This window comes from Panthera leo, chromosome B2 (genome assembly GCF_018350215.1).
Source record: "Panthera leo isolate Ple1 chromosome B2, P.leo_Ple1_pat1.1, whole genome shotgun sequence".
In the NCBI taxonomy this organism is placed as follows: Eukaryota; Metazoa; Chordata; class Mammalia; order Carnivora; family Felidae; genus Panthera; species Panthera leo.
Genome location: NC_056683.1, coordinates 67719699 through 67737156, shown reverse-complemented (window position 1 = coordinate 67737156; position 17458 = coordinate 67719699). Strand labels below are relative to the sequence as shown.

The 17458-nt window shown below is 35.4% G+C and overlaps 1 protein-coding gene across 7 annotated transcripts in view; it reads left to right on the top strand.

The window, feature by feature from the left end:
* The window catches only part of FILIP1 (filamin A interacting protein 1), a 301024-nt gene that overhangs the window by 13491 nt on the left and 270075 nt on the right, over positions 1-17458 (top strand). The window contains exon 1 of one of the 7 annotated variants that reach the window (XM_042939189.1): positions 14601-14616. The exons of the other annotated variants lie outside the window; for them this stretch is intronic. The gene's annotated coding sequence lies outside the window, so the exon portion shown is untranslated. Of the gene's footprint in view, positions 1-14600; positions 14617-17458 lie in introns of those variants that run through there. 7 annotated transcript variants of the gene reach the window in all.

The following is a 17458-nucleotide window of genomic DNA, read 5'->3' as shown; positions in this document are numbered from 1 at the left end:
GGATTTTTCTTGTTTCTTGAGATAGGCCTGGATTGCAATGTATTTTCCTCTCAGAACTGCCTTCGCTGCATCCCAAAGCATTTGGATTGTTGTATTTTCATTTTCGTTTGTTTCCATATATATTTTAATTTCTTCTCTAATTGCCTGGTTGACCCACTCATTCGTTAGTAGGGTGTTCTTTAACCTCCATGCTTTTGGAGGTTTTCCAGACTTTTTCCTGTGGTTGATTTCAAGCTTCATAGCATTGTGGTCTGAAAGTATGCATGGTATGATCTCAATTCTTGTATACTTATGAAGGGCTGTTTTGTGACCCAGTATGTGATCTATCTTGGAGAATGTTCCATGTACACTCGAGAAGAAAGTATATTCTGTTGCTTTGGGATGCAGAGTTCTAAATATATCTGTCAAGTCCGTCTGATCCAATGTATCATTCAGGGCCCTTGTTTCTTTATTGACTGTGTGTTTAGATGATCTATCCATTTCTGTAAGTGGGGTGTTAAAGTCCCCTGCAATTACCACATTCTTATCAATAAGGTTGCTTATGTTTGTAATTGTTTTATATATATATATATATTGTTCCTGTATTTGGTGCATAGACATTTATAATTGTTAGTTCTTCTTGATGGATAGACCCTGTGATTATTATATAATGCCCTTCTTCATCTCTTGTTACAGCCTTTAATTTAATGTCTAGTTTGTCTGATATAAGTATGGCTACTCCAGCTTTCTTTTGGCTTCCAGGAGCATGATAAATAGTTCTCCATCCCCTCACTCTCAATCTAAAGGTGTCCTCAGATCTAAAATGAGTCTCTTGTAGACAGCAAATAGATGGGTCTTGTTTTTTTATCCATTCTGATACCCTATGTCTTTTAGTTGGTGCATTTAATCCATTTACATTCAGTGTTATTATAGAAAGATATGGGTTTAGAGTCATTGTGATGTCTGTATGTTTTATGCTTGTAGTGATGTCTCTGGTACTTTGTCTCACAGGATCCCCCTTAGGATCTCTTGTAGGGCTGGTTTCGTGGTGACAAATTCCTTCAGTTTTTGTTTGTTTGGGAAGACCTTTATCTCTCCTTCTATTCTAAATGACAGACTTGCTGGATAAAGGATTCTCGGCTGCATATTTTTTCTGTTTAGCACACTGAAGATATCGTGCCAAGCCTTTCTGGCCTGCCAAGTTTCAAAGGAGAGATCAGTCACGAGTCTTATAGGTCTCCCTTTATATGTGAGGGCACGTTTATCCCTTGCTGCTTTCAGAATTTTCTCTTTATCCTTGTATTTTGCCAGTTTCACTATGATATGTCGTGCAGAAGATCGATTCAAGTTACGTCTGAAGGGAGTTCTCTGTGCCTCTTGGATTTCAATGCCTTTTTCCTTCCCCAGTTCAGGGAAGTTCTCAGCTATAATTTGTTCAAGTACCCCTTCAGCACCTTTCCCTCTCTCTTCCTCCTCTGGGATACCAATTATGCGTATATTATTTTTTTTTAGTGTATCACTTAGTTCTCTAATTTTCCCCTCATACTCCTGGATTTTTTTATCTCTCTTTCTTTCAGCTTCCTCTTTCTCCATAACTTTATCTTCTAGTTCACCTATTCTCTCCTCTGCCTCTTCAAGCCGAGCCATCGTGGTTTCCATTTTGTTTTGCATTTCGTTTAAAGCGTTTTTCAGCTCCTCGTGACTGTTCCTTAGTCCCTCGATCTTTGTGGCAAGAGATTCTCTGCTGTCCTGTATACTGTTTTCAAGCCCAGCGATTAATTTTATGACTATTATTCTAAATTCACTTTCTGTTATATTATTTAAATCCTTTTTGATCAGTTCATTAGCTGTTGTTATTTCCTGGAGATTCTTCTGAGGGGAATTCTTCCGTTTGGTCATTTTGGAGAGTCCCTGGCGTGGTGAGGACCTGCAGGGCACTTCCCCTGTGCCTCTTCCGTGGGCCTCTAGTCTGCGCTTGACTCCGGAGACTCCCTTCTGCTAATCCTCTGGCGGTTTTCTGGGTTCTTTAGGCAGGTGTAGGTGGAATCTAAGTGATCGGCAGGACGCGCTGTGAGTCCCGCGTCCTCCTACGCCGCCATCTTCCGGAACCTCCTAAAATGAACTGAGCTTTGGAACATTTCAGGCCTGGCATGGAATGCCGTTTTTACACAAGCTGCACTGATGCAGAGGTGAGATACCGGGGAGAGAGCTGAAGAATAAATTTAATCACAGAGATGTAAAACCTATACTCTGAAAACTGTAAGACATTGGTAAAAGAAATTGAAGATGACACAAATAAGTGGAAAGATATACCTTGCTCATGGATTGGAAGAATTAATGTTTTAAAATGTCCATACTACCAAAGCAATCTACAGATTTAATATAATCTATCGTAAAATGTCAACAACATTTTTCACAGAACTAGAGCAAATAATCCCAAAAGTTGTAGGGTACCACAAAAGACCCCAGATAGCCAAAGAGTCTTGAGAAAGAAAAACAAAGCTGGAGGTATCACAATCCCAGATTTTAAGATATACTATAAAGTGGTAGTAATCAAGATAATATGGTATTGGCGCAAAAATAGACACATAGATCAATGGAATGTAATAGTCCCAAAAAATGACACTTATATAGTCATTTAATCTACAACAAACGAAGCAAGAATATATAATGGGGTAAAGACAGTCTCTTCAATAAATGATGCTGAGAAAACTGAACATCTACGTGCAAAATAATGAAACTGGACTACTTTTTTATACCATATACAAAAATAAACTTAAAATACATTAAAGATTTAAATATCAGACCAGAAACCATAAAAAATTGAAGAAAACAGGCAATAAGCACTTGGGTAGTGGCCTAACATATATATTTTTGGATCTGCCTCCTAGGCAAGAGCAACAAATGCAAAAATAAGAAAATGGGACCACATCAAACTGAAAAGCTTTTGCACAGTGAAGAAAACCATCAACAAAACAAAAAGGCAATTTGCTGAATGGAAGAAGATATTTGCAAAAGATATAACTGATAAGGTTTATCTATCCAAAATATATAAAGAACTCACACAGCTCAATAAAAACAACCCAAACAATCCAATTAAAGAACGTGCATAGAGGGCACCTGGGTGGCTCAGTCAGTTGAGCGACTGACTTCGGCTCAGGTCTGATCTCACGGTTTGTGAGTTTGAGCTCCGTGTCAGGCTCTGTGCTGACAGCTCAGAGCCTGCAGCCTGCTTCTGATTCTGCATCTCCCTCTCTCTCTGCCCCTCCCCCACTCATGCTGTCTCTCTGTCTCAGAAATAAATAAACATTAAAAATTTTTTTAGGGGCGCCTGGGTGGCTCAGTCGGCTGGGCGTCCGACTTCAGTTCAGGTCACGATCTCGCGGTTCGCGAGTTTGAGCCCCATGTGGGGCTCTGGGCTGATGGCTCAGAGCCTGGAGCCTGCTTCCGATTCTGTGTCTCCCTCTCTCTCTGCCCCTCCCCCGTTCATGCTGTGTTTCTCTCTGTCTCAAAAATAAATAAACGTTAAAAAAAAATTAATAAAAAAAAATTTTTTTTTTAAATGGGCAGAGGACCTGAATAAACATTTCTCAAAACACACACGCACGTGCACACACACACACACAAACAAAAAAACATACAGATGGCTAACAGACACATGAAAATACGCTCAACATCACTAATCAATAGGAAAATGCAAATCAATGGCATAATGAGATGTCACCTCAATCTTATTAGAAAGGCTATCACCAAAAAGACAACAAATAAAAAGTGTTGTCAAGGATGTGGAAGCAAAGGAACACTTGTGCATTGTTGGTGGGAATGTAAAATGTCATGACCACTGTGGAAAATAGTATGGAGGTTCCTCAAAAAATCAATAATAGAAATACATGATCCAGCAATTCCACTCTGGATATTTATCCAAAGAATATGAAAAAACACTAACTCGGAAAGATATCTTCACCCCTATGTTCATTGCAGTACTATTTATAATAGTCAAGACATGGAAGCAACATAAGTGTCCATTGATAGAAGAATGGATACAGAATGTGATATATATATATATATATATATATATATATATATATATATGTAATATGTATTACATATATATATATATATATATATATATATATATATATATATTAGGTATATGTTATATATAATGAAATATTACTCAGCCATAAAAAAAATGAGATCTTGCCATTTGCAACATGAATAGACCTAGAGTGCATTATGCTAATAATGCCTAGAAATAGAGAAAGACAAAGACCATATGATTTCACTTATATGGATTTTTATAATTGAAGTGTAGTTGACATGCAATATTATAGGAATTTCAGGTGTACAACACAACAATTCAACATTTATGTAAAGTATAGCTTGTGTAGTCTTCAGTTTCTTTCAGCAGTATTTTATACTTTTCAGAATACAGGTCTTTCATCTCCTTGGTTAAGTTTATTCCTCTCTTTTATTCTTTTTGGTGCCATTGTAAATAGAATTGTTTTCTTTTTTTTTTTTTTTTAATTTTTTTTAACATTTATTTATTTTTGAGACAGAGAGAGACAGAGCATGAACAGGGGAGGGGCAGAGAGAGAGGGAGACACAGAATCTGAAACAGGCTCCAGGCTCTGAGCTGTTCAGCACAGAGCCTGACGCAGGGCTTGAACTCACGGACTGTGAGATCATGACCTGAGCCGAAGTCGGACGCTTAACCGACCAAGCCACCCAGGCGCCCCTAGAATTGTTTTCTTAATTTCTCTTTCTGCTACTTCATTATTAGTGTATCAAAACACAATCAATTTTGTGTATTAATTTTGTACTCTGCAACTTTACTGAATTTGTTTGTTCTTAGAGTTTTTTCATGGAATCTTTAGGGTTTTCTATATATAGTATCATGTGATCTGCAAATAGTGACAGTTTAACTTCTTCCTTACCAATTTGGATGCCTTTCATTTCTTTTTGTTGTCTGATTTCTGTGGCCAGGATTTCTGGTACTATGTTGAATATTAGTGGCAAGAATGGACATCTTTGTCTTATTTCTGATCTTAGAGGAAAAGCTCTCAGTTTTTCACCAGTGATTATGGTGTTAGCTATCAGTTTGTCATATATGCCCCTTATTATGTTGAGATTTTTTATCCTCTACATTCATTTTGTTGAGCGTTTTTTATCATAAATGGGTGTGGAATTTTGTTAAATGCTTATTCTACATCTATTGAGATAATCATATATTTTTGTCCTTCATTTTGTTGATGTGATGTATCACATTGATTGATTTGTGAATATTGAACTGTTCTTGCATAAAATCCCACTTAATCATGGTGAATAATCCTTGTAATGAATGTATTATTGAATGAGATTTGCTAATATTTTGTTGCAGATTTTTGCATCTATGTTCACCAGAGATATTGGCCTATAGTTTTCTTTTTTGTAGTGCTTTTGTCTGGTTTTGGTATCGGGGTAATGCTGGCCTTGTAGACTGTGTTTAGAAGCTTTCCCTCTTTGTTTTTGTCTTTGTTGTTTGTGGTTTTTGTGTGTGTGTGTGTTTTGGAATAGTTTGAGGAGAATAGGCATTAACTTTTCTTTAAATATTTGGTAGAATTCATCTGTGAATACATCTGGTCCTCGACTTTTGTTTGTTGGGAGTTTCTTGGTACCTGATTAAATTTTATTACTAGTAATTGGTTAGTTCAGATATTTTCTATTTTCCTGATTCAGTCTTGGAAGATTGTATATCTCTAGGAATTTATTCATTTCATGGTAGTCTAACCTTTGTATTTCTGTGGTCAGTTGTTACTTCTTTTTGTTCACTTCAGCTTTTTTTTTTATGTTCCCTCTTTTTTTCTTGATGAGTCTGGCTAAAAGTTTACCAATTTTGTTTATCTTTTCAAAGAACCAGCTCTTGATTTCATTGATATTTATTTTATTTCATTTTTTAAAGTAGGCTCCATGCCCAATGTGGGGCTTGAACTCATGGCTCTGAGATCAAGAAGCACATGCCCTACCAATTGAGCCAGCCAGGTGCCCCTCATTGATCTCTTCTATTGTTTTTTACTCTCTATTTCATTTATTTCTGGTTTGGTCTTTATTATTTCCCTTCTTCTACCAACTTTGGGCTTTGTTTGTTCTTCTTCTTCTAGTTCCTTTAGGTGTAAAGTTAGATTGTTTAAGATTTTTCTTATTTTTTAAAATAAGCCTATATTGCTATAAGTTTCCCTTAGTACTGCTTTTACTGTATTCCAAAGATTTGTGTCTATATTAAAATTTTTTAATGTACCTCTATTTTAATAAAAATCTCATATGTCAGTTTTACCATATGTAGAACAATATCTCCAAGAATAGTTATCTTTAATAGTTTTTGATTGTCACAATCTCAACTATTGACACAGTAGATGCTAAAGCAAAGACATTCTATTCTATTTTAAAATCCAGTTTTTAGGGGCACCTGGATGGCTTGTTTGGTTAAGCATCTGACTCGTGATCTTGGCTCAGGTCATGATCAGGTTGGTGAGTTCAAGCCCCGCATCAGGCTTTGCACTGGCAATATGGAGCCTGCTTGGAATTCTCTCTCTCTCTCTCTCTGTCTCTCTCTCTCTCTGCTCCTACCCCACTTGCTCTTTATCCCTCTCTCTCTCAAAACAAATAAATAAACTTAAAAAAAATAAAATCCAGCTTTTATTCTGAAAGTTTAATAAAAGCAAAGGAGATATACTCAACTGACACCAAATTGCTGCAATTTTAAATCAAATAGTACATTCCTCAAGGACATGAAATATTTTTAAAGATTTCTTTATGTATCCCATAGTGTAGTGTCTTGAACATAGAAGATATTTAATAAGTAGTTTTTTCATCTGAATTGATGAACCAAAGATTCTAGCATTAAGATACCAGTAGACTCTAAATACCCACTTTACTTTTAAGCTTGCTGTTAATAAAGATGAGAGTTATATCTAATATGCAGCTACTTAGATCATGTTTCCTTTGTTACTCAGCCTGACCCAAACAACTCAATAGATAGTCATATTTTTCAGATATTTCTAAACTTTTTAATGCAATTTTAACCTTTAGTCACTAAAATTAAACTCCTAATCACAAAATTGTTTGTATTTATTTATTTATTTATTTATTTAAACAGAGAGAGACTGAGAGAGAGAACACAAGTGGGGCAGAGGAGCAGAGATAGCGAGAGAAAAAGAGAGAGAGAGAATCTCAAGCAGGCTCCATGCTCAGCGTGGAGCCCTACCAGGGCTCAACCCCATGACCCTGGGTTCATGACCTGAGCTAAAATCAAGAGTCAGATGCTCAACCACATGAGCTATCAAGGTGCCTCCACAAAATTATTTTAAATATGTGGTATGTCCATGAAACAAATTCAGAGGAATCCTAAAACATGATGCATATTATTCTGACTTCAAATACTAACTACCTTGTTTGTCTGCCTTCTTGTATGTATATTTGTATTTATGTTTATGTTGTATTTATTATAATTCAATCTTTGTTGTTGTTTTTTTTTTTAAATCAGCCATACTTCTTACTTAATGTGTGCTACTCATGAGCTTTAAACACACAAAAATGCTAGAATCCCTAATGAAACTTTCCTCTATCCATATCAGACTATTAGAGATGACATATAGGCTTACCTTGGAGATACTGTGGTTTTAGTTCCAGACCACCATGGTAAAGTGAACATTACAATAAAGCAAGTCAAATGAAATTTTTGGTTTCCCAGTACATATAAAAGTCATGTTTATAATATAGTCCATTAAATGTGCAACAGCATTATGTCTAAAACAATATATACATACCTTAATTAAAAATACCTTACTGCTAAAAAATGCTAACCATCATCTGAGCTTTCAGTGAGCTACTTGCAATCTTTTGCTAGTAGAGGGTCTTGCCTTGATGTTGATGGCTGCTGAATGATCAGGGTGCTGATTGTTGAACAATGGGTTAGCTGTGGCGATTTCTTAAAATAAGGCATCAATAAAGTTTGCCATATGTATTAACTTTTCCTTTCATGGACACTTTCTTTGTAGCATGCAATGCTGTTTGATAGCATTTTACTCACAGTAGAATTTCTTTCAGAATTAGAGTCAATCTTCTCAAACCCTGCTGCTGCTTTATCAACTAAGTTTATGTAATATTCTAAATTCTTTGGACAAACCTTCATCCATCTCAAGAATCTACTTTCTTTGCTCATCCATATGAAGCAACTCCTCATCCATTTGAATTTGATCATGAGATTGCAGAAATTCAGTCATATCCTCAGGCTCCACATTAAATTCTAGTTCTCTTACTATTTCCACCACATCTACAGTTACTTCCTCCACTGAAGTCTTTAACCTCTCAAAGCCATCCATGAGGATTGGAATCAACTTCTTCCAAACCCCTGTTACTGTTGATACTTTGACCTCCTTCAATGTATTCACAATGGTTCTTAATGGGGTTTAGAATGGTGAATCTTATCCAGAAGTTTTTCAGTTTACTTTGCCCATATCCATCAGAGGAATTACTGTCAATGGTAGCTACAGTCTTAAGAAATGTATTTCTTAAATAATAAAACTTGAGAGTTGGAATGACTCCTTGATCCATGGGCTGCAGAGTGGATGTTTTGTTAGGCATGAAAACAAAATGAATCTCACTGTACTTTTCCATTAGAGCTGTTGGGTGGCCAGGTACATTGTCAATAAGCAGTCATATTGCTGTTTTGCTTTCTTATCATTCATTTGTTCACTGGAATAGCACTTTTAATTTCCTTCAAGAAGTTTTTCCTTTGCATTTACTACTTGGCTAATTGGTACAAGAGACCTAGCTTTTGACATGCCTTCCCCTCTAAGCTTAATCATTTCTAGCTTTTGACTTAAAGTGAGAGATGTGAGATTCTTCTTTCACTTGAACACTTAGAGGCCATTGTAGGGTTATTAACTGACCTAATTTCAATATGTGTCTCAGGGAATAGGGAGGCCCACGGATAGGGAGAGAGATGGGGGAACAGCCAATTGGTAGGGCAGTCAGAACATACAGTTATCAATTAAGCTCACTGTCTTATATGGTTGCAGTTTGTGGCTTGCCATCAATTAAAATAGTAACATCAAAGATAATGGATCGCAGATCACCATAACAAATATAATAATAATGACAAAGTTCAAAATGTTGTGAGAATTACTGAAATGTGACACAGAGACATGAAGTGAGCAAATGCTATCATAAGAACATTGCCAATAGATTTGCTTAATGGGGGGTTGCCATAAACCTTCAAATTGTAAAAAAACTGAAGTAGCTGTGAAGTGCAATAAGGTGAAGGGCAGTAAAATGAGGTACGCTTGTAGTAGTAAATCAAAGCCTTTTGGTATTTTGAAATACCAAAGTTAGATGGCTTGAAACTAAAGCCTTTATATGATTAAGTCCCTGATGAAATGTGTCATGTGCTAAGATGATTCACAATGCACATACACATGTATAAACAAACATCAAATATTCTTTAGACACAAGGCTGTTTGGATTATTAATAGTAACTGGTGTGATGTTTATTACTAATGTAGTTAATGTGATCAATGTTACTGTGATCATTTTCTTATGTATTTATGGTTGATTACAGTAATAGATGATCAACTTTCCATGTATGAAGAATATGCTTTGGTTGGGAGACATCAGGATGACCTCACCAAACATGAAATTTCTTTAAAGAAATAATCTTACCATTTGCTAACATGTGAATGGGATCTGTTATTATTATTGACTAATATTCCACATCTATGAATTTAAAATCAATATCCAGTAATTTCTTGATGATCATAACAGCATTAGACATTTGTTCCTTTGTGATACTTTGCTTCAATACCTCTGTAGCAATGTTTGGCCCATACTGACTAGCACTAAATTCTGATAAATTACTGCAGACTAGGATGTGGTGGCCTCTCTTCTCTAGAGTTCTTGAACTTCAGTAATCACAGCTCTCAAAATAACTGGTTTACTCTAGTCAAGCATATAATAGACCAGTCTCTCTCTCTCTCTCTCTGTGTGTGTGTGTGTGTGTGTGTTTGTGTGTGTGCACGCACATATGTGCATACTAAAAGATCACTTTATTTTTAAAACATCAGTGTTTCTATCAGCTGGAGTACTTGTGTCTGTTATCTAGCATCCATTTGCTGGGCCCAAGTAACCAAGAAATCACACAATGTTGTTTGATAAGTATGAGAGCAGAGTAAAGGGAGTTTGGTGATTTGGAGAGATTTTTCATCCACACTGTGGTGAATACAGTTGAAGGAGCCTGTCTTCACTATCAAACATACCTTTTCCAGCCACTGCACTTTTATCTACCATGTACAGAGTTCCCTTTGCTAGGTAAAAATTTTGTGGTTTTTTTTCTTTTTTTTCTCCTTAAAGTTTATTTATTTATTTTTGAGAGAGAACATGAGTGAGGGAGGGGCAGAGAGAGAGGATCCCAGGCAGTCTCTCTGCACTGTCAGTGTGGAGCCAGACATGGGGCTTGAACTCACAAATTGTGAGATCATGACCTGAGCCGAAATCAAGAGCTGGACACTTAACCGATGGAGCCACCCAGGCACCCCTAGTGCTGCTTTTCAATTCTGCTTTCTATATTTGATAGGCATTCTAATAAAAAAAATCACTGACATTGCTTTACTAATTCAGAATTTAATGTATGTTTATAACAATAGTGAAGCAATAGGAAACCCATGTGGTTCAGTGTAGCAGTGGTTACATTTAAAGCACAGCTCCAAAGGAAATTCCAATCTTGATTCATGTCTCTCTCAGAAGTTTAAAGGGGTCCAATTTCTTAGCTCAGGGAAACTTATTAAATCTCTTGTTGTCCGCTCCTATTTTCAGTGCTTTGAAATTCCTAGGAATCTCTCACTTCCTACTCTAAAAGAATGTTTTCAGTCTCTGACTGTTACTTTCCTTCCTACTTTTAGATCACCATGCCACGTGTTCCCAGAAACACGCAGTACCCTGAGAACAGTGGTTCTTTTCAGGCCTTTTCCATTCTTAAAGAAGGAAGTACAAAGCTTAATTAAGTAGGCAGTACCTGAAAGATTTGTGGAAGCAGTTGGGGGAAAAAGAAAGAAATAAGCTATGTATTCCCTATGTTAATAATTTTAATCTTGTCATATACAGGACAATAAGAGAGCCCCCTTTATTTATGAGGATAATGGAAACCACCTTGATATTAGAATATGTAATGTGATTATTTATATTCATAGAAGTGCACCTGCCTGAACTAAATAGTCTATCATTTTCCTCAATTACCAGTTAGGGTCTCTCCTTAGATAATGGTCTTCTAACCAGTATCTTTTAATTTTGATTGCTGAGGAACTTGGTATGCTTCAATAGCCTGAAGAAAGAGGATTGCACAAATTACGTCCCTCCCATTCACATACCATAATAATGATTGTATCCTTTGGATACAAGGCTGGGAAAGATAATTATATCTTGTTTATATGTTTAATATTGTTTAAAAATTATTTCTTAATATTTTTTCAAAATATTTTCATTATTACAATTTTTTTTCATTAAAGAATTTTGAAAATAAGAGATGCAGAAAAAAATTTATATTTCAACACTCAAAGGGAAACACTGAGCTGTTCTGCTCTCTCCCACTCGCTCTCCTTTCCTTCCTCTTTCTCTCTCACCCTTCCTTCCTTCCTTCCTTCCTTCCTTTCCTTTCTAAACAACCCATAGTTGGAATCATACTATAAACATAATTTTGTTATGTTTAACTTATAACCTAAGCATTTTCCACTTATTCCATATTTCTCTATTTCTTTGAAATGATATACCTCATTTGGGGGACCTGGGATTAAGCGTCCGACTTTGGCTCAGGCCATGATCCTGTGGTTCCTGAGTGCGAGCCCTGCATCAGGCTCTGAGCTATCAGCTCAGAGCCTGGAGCCCGCTTCAGATACTCTGACCTCCTTTCTCTGTGCCTCTCCCCCACTGGCACTCTGTCTCTCTCTCTCAAAAATAAGTAAATGTTAAAAAAAAATTAGAAAATAGAAATACCTCATTTTATTTAGTAATAAAGGGGAGCAGAATTTACCTCCCCAAAATATGAGGATTATTTTAGCTAACAGCAATCAAAACCCAGCAGATTCAGGGAAAAGCTTTTACTTCCCCCTCAACTGCCTAAATTTACATTGCAAAGGGGTCCTATACCACTAAGAGAGCTATTTCCACAGATACCTTTTTCTCTAAGAAACTTATCTGCATAACAGGACAACCTTTGCTCTCTAAACATCTCCTCTGCCTTGCTGTGAATGACCATCCTTCCCTTTGTATCCCCAATTGTCTACCCCTTTCCTTTTGCAGGATGTTATATAAACCTCAATTACCTAGTTGCCCTTTGAGTTTTCATATTTTTATGGGGTTCCCATATATACATAATTTTGTTTGTTTTTCTCCTGTTAATCTATCTTAACAACAATTTAATTATTAGACCAAAGAACCATAGAAGGGAAAAAAGGAAAAGTTTTCTACCTCTACAGTAACTTTCCTTTAATTATTTAGTATGAATATTATTTCATCTTTTGCATTCATGTTGAATGCCAGCTCCCCCAAAGCAGCACCAACATAATCTGGTGATAAGGCAAACTTGAATTTATTGCTTAACTCAGTGAAAGAGACCACTATCTTGACAGAATCTTAGCATCTCAGAAAGATGAGAGCAGTTTGGGAGATTTATAAGACTTTGGGGGGACCTGATTTTTTTTTAAAGTTTATTTATTTATTTTGAGAGAGAGAGGGCACAAGCAGGGGGGTGGGGAGAGAGAAGGAGAGACAGAGTCCCAAGAAGCTCCATGCCATCAGTGCAGAGCCCAATGTGGGGCTCGAACCCACAAACCGTGAGATCATGACCTGAGCCAAGATCAAGAGGTGCCCTTTGGGGATCTGATTTAAAGTGAATCCTTTAATAAAAGGGCTTGACTAAGATAAGGTAAGAATCATAGTTTAGGTAAGAATAATAGTTTAGGATTGATTAGAATATAGGCAAGGTGAAACTTTGAGGGTAAAGTTTTAGAGACTGGAAGAGAAAACAGTTATTTGGTCTCACCTATTTAAAAGTTGAACAGTCTGATGCTTCTGTAAATGTGCTTGCAGGACATCCCAGAAATGAACAATAAAGATATTTCCAATTCTTATCTTCCAAGAATTTCTTAGAATAGTAAAGTCATGTTGATGAAGACAGTGGAATAATAAAGTGATGTTAGTGAGGACAACTGAATAGTAAAGTCATGTGGGTATGGATGTTTTTGTTTCTCAATATATAATAATACAATGAACGTATTTATAATTTTTTTTTTGTAACCAAGTGTTTTTTCCTCTGAATAGATTTCTAGAAGTAAAGTTAGGGAGTTCAGGGTGCTCAATGAACATTTTTTAAATTGTTGAAATTTATTGCCAAATAATTTCCTGACAGTGTTATACTACCAAGTTATTCTCTAGTGCCCTTGATATATTAAAAAAAAACAAAACACACATTTAGAACACTAATGATACATATTTGACATCTTTTAAACTATTAGTATATTTACATTGTTTTAAGAATCAGACTCAAAATAGGAAATCATAGGCAAGCAAATTATATGGGAAAAAAGTACACTATTTACTGTATTATTATCATCACTTTTTATTGAGATATAATTGGCATATAACATTATGTTAGTTGGTGTACTAACACCATGTTAGTTGGTCAGGTGTACAACATAATGAATCGATGTATGTATATATTGTGAAATGATCACCACATACGTCTAGTTAACATTTGTCACTATACATAATTACAATTTTTTTTTCCTTATGAGAATTTTTAAGATATACTCTTTTAGCAACTTTGAAATATGCAATACAGTATCAACTGTAGTAACCATGCTGTAAATTACATCCTTAGAACTTATTTATTTTATAACTGAAAGTTGGTACCTTTGTCCCCTTTCACTCATTTTCTCACCACTTCCACTGCCTTCTCCTCCCCACTCCCCCACCCCCCACCCAGACAACCATCAATATGTTCTCTGTAACTATGAGCTTGTTTGTTTTGTTTTATTTGTTTTTTAGGTACCATATATAAGTGGAATCATATGGTATTTATCTTTTTCTGTTTGATTTATTTCACTTAGCCTAATACTCTCAAGGTCCATCCAGGATTTTCTTTTCTTATGGCTAAGTAATATTATATATATTATAACTTCTTTATCTGTTCATCTGTTGGTGGACACTGGGGTTTTTCTATGTTGTGGATATTGTAAATAATGCTACAGTGAACATGGGGGTGCAGATATCTTTTTGAGTTCCTGTGTTTTTGTTTCTTTCTGGTAAATACCCAGAAGTGGGATTGCTGGATCATATAAGAGTTCTTTTTTTGAATTTTTTTGAGGAAACTCCATGCTATTTTCCACAGTGGCTGAACAAATTTATATTCCCACCAAAAGTGCATAAAGGTCCTATTTTCATTTTTGCCAACACTTGTTATTTCTTGTCTTTTTGATGATAGCCTTTTTTTTTTTTTAAGTAGGCTTTATGCCCAGCGTGGAGCCCAGTGTAGGGCTTGAACTCAAGCCCCCAAGATCAAGACCTGAGCTGAGATCATGTGTCAGATGCTTAACCAACTGAGCCACCCAGGTACCTGGATGATAGCCTTTTTAACAGGGGTGAAGTGGTATTTCACTATAGTTTTAATTTGCATTTACATAATGATTAGTGGTGCTGAGCACCTTTTCATGTACCTGTTGTCTATCTGTATGTCTTTGAAAAAATTTCTATATAGATCATCTTCTCAGTTTTAATTGAGTTGTTTGTTTTTTTACTATCATATGAGTTTTTTAAATATATTTTGGATTTGCAAATATTTGCATTCATTCAGTAGGTTGCATTTTAATTTTGTTTTGCAAAAGTTTTTAGTTTGATGTATGGTTACCTTTTTGTTAATTTTATTTTGGTGATATGGGAAAAAATTATATCAATTATCTACTGCTTTGTAACAAATTACCATGAATCTTAGTGACTTAAAACAAGAATGATTCATTTCTCATAATTCCACGGGTTGACTGTGAGGTTCTGTTTTACATGGCATAGCTGAGATTCTTTATGTGATTTTATTTATCTGGGAGCTCAGCAGAGTATGGGATGTCCAAGATGACCTTTCATCCTTTAGGATCCCAATACAGCCTCCAATCATTCAATGGTCCAACTCAATTTTGTTTCCAGAATGGCAAATGACCTCCAAGAAAGAGTATTCCAAGAAGAGTGGTCCCAGTATGCAAATCCTTATCAAACCTTTGCTTGTATCATTCTTGCTAATGTCTCATTCGCCAAAGAAAGTCATATGGTTGAGGCCAGCGTCAATGAGGAGAGGACTCCACAAGGGCATGAATATAGCCAGTCATGTTCAGTGGGGGCTTCCAAGATAAGAGTGTATCCCAAATACTTTCTTGGTTTTTTATATAGAAAGGTTGCTTTTAAATTATTTCTTTCACTAGTTATGAGGGCATTTTCTACCTTTTAATTGGGTATTTTTATTTTTTTCATTTGACAATTACTGGCTGATATCATTTGTGGTTTTCTTATTGATTTATAGGAACTTCCTGCAAAGTAAAGAAATAGCTCCCTTTTTTGGTCATCTTTACTATTAATTTTTTTTTTTTCTAGTTTGTTACTTTCTTTTATATTTCAGTTTACTTTTCTAGGTGCATTTATTTTTGAGTAGGCTCCACACCCAGTGTGGGACTTAAACTCATGACCCTGAGTTGCATGGTCTACTGACTGAGCCAGCCAGGTTCCCCTAGGTACATTGTTTTTATATTTTCAATATTATGTTGTTTATATGTCAGATATTTGACAAATGCTTACTTCTTTTTTTTTCTCCTTTGGTATTGATTTTTTTAAGACTCTAATATTTAATCTTTTTGAATTTTATTTGGGAATACAGGGTGAGGTAAACACAAATTGACTTTTTTTTTTCAAAATTCACAAATTGCCATGATTTCTTTGATATTTTTCTCCTTTTTCATTGATTTGTAATTCTTCCTATATCTTATATTAACCGTTTGTTTGTTTGTTTGTTTGTTTGTTTGTTTGTTTTTTAAAGTAAGCTCCAGGCCTAACTTTGGGCTTGAATTCACAACCCTGAGATCGAGAGTAACATGCTCTATTGACTAAACCAGTCAGGCTCCACCTTATATTAGATCTTATAACAAGGTCTATTCCTGTGCTCTCCTGTTTATTCCATTAGTGGTCTTTTATTCCAATGTTATTCCTATACATTTAAGATTATTGTTTTCTATAATATATTTGAATTATTGGTAAGGCTATCCTTATACCACCCCCTATTGCTTTCTATTCTTACCTAATCATAATACCTGATTTTTAGTATCATATTTTTTCAAGTTCTGAAAGAAAAATACCTTTTGAATATTGACTGGAACTATTAAAACTATGGGAAAACAGAGAACATAAGGTTTTAAGTTCACAAAAAATGTTTTTAAGAAACTGGAGGTTTTTTTTTTTTTTTTTTTGAGCCCTCTTAAAAAAAAATCACTAAGCTTTAAAAATATTTTTCCTTTTTATTCCCCAAATGGCACCAGCTGTGCAGTTTTACTGCCAGCCAAAATGTTGTTTTCAACTTCCCCTGGAGGTTTTTCCTTGCACTCAATTTGTATGTTCTTCCTATTGTATTTGCCAGCGTGAAATGACAATGAAGGATATTTTATTTTATATGGCATATATACTGAATTATTACATGCATTATAATATACACTAAGAAATTATATATTCTCTGAACAATGTTAATGTAAATAAACACAATGTTTTATCATTTAAAAAAATGTCTACTTATTTATTTTGAGAATGAGAGGGAGGGAGCACATGAGTGGGAGAGGGACAGAGAGAGAGAGAGAGGGGGAGAGAGAATCCCAAGCAGTCCCCATGTTGTCAGCACAGAGCCCATTGAGGGGTTTGATCCCATGAATGGTGAGATCATGACCTGCATTGAAATCAAGAGTGGAATGCTTAACCAACTGACCTACCCAGGTGCCCTGTGTTTTTCTTTTTAATTAAGTTTTTTTCCCTTTAATTTTATTTATTTATTATGTTTTTTTAGTTTTAATTAAGTTTTTAATTAAGGTATTATTTTAGTCTTTGATTTTGGTCAGTGATCTTTAAGACAAAGCAAGAAAAAAAATATTTTTAACACCTTTACTACTATGATTAAGATCTCTACAGCCAGTGCTAACTGGCTCATTGCCCACTTAGGAAGGAATAGTCTGAACATAAGAAAATCTTAAAACTATGACTTTATGCTGATTGGATAAACCTCTAGTTCCAATTGAACACATCAAGGTTTTTTCCGGTCTTCTCTCTTGCCATGTAAGTACTTTCTCCAATAGTGAGAAATCTGGCTTTCATTATTTTTAATATAAGTATTGATTGTCTCAAATGATTTATTTATTTTCCTATTGTGTCATTC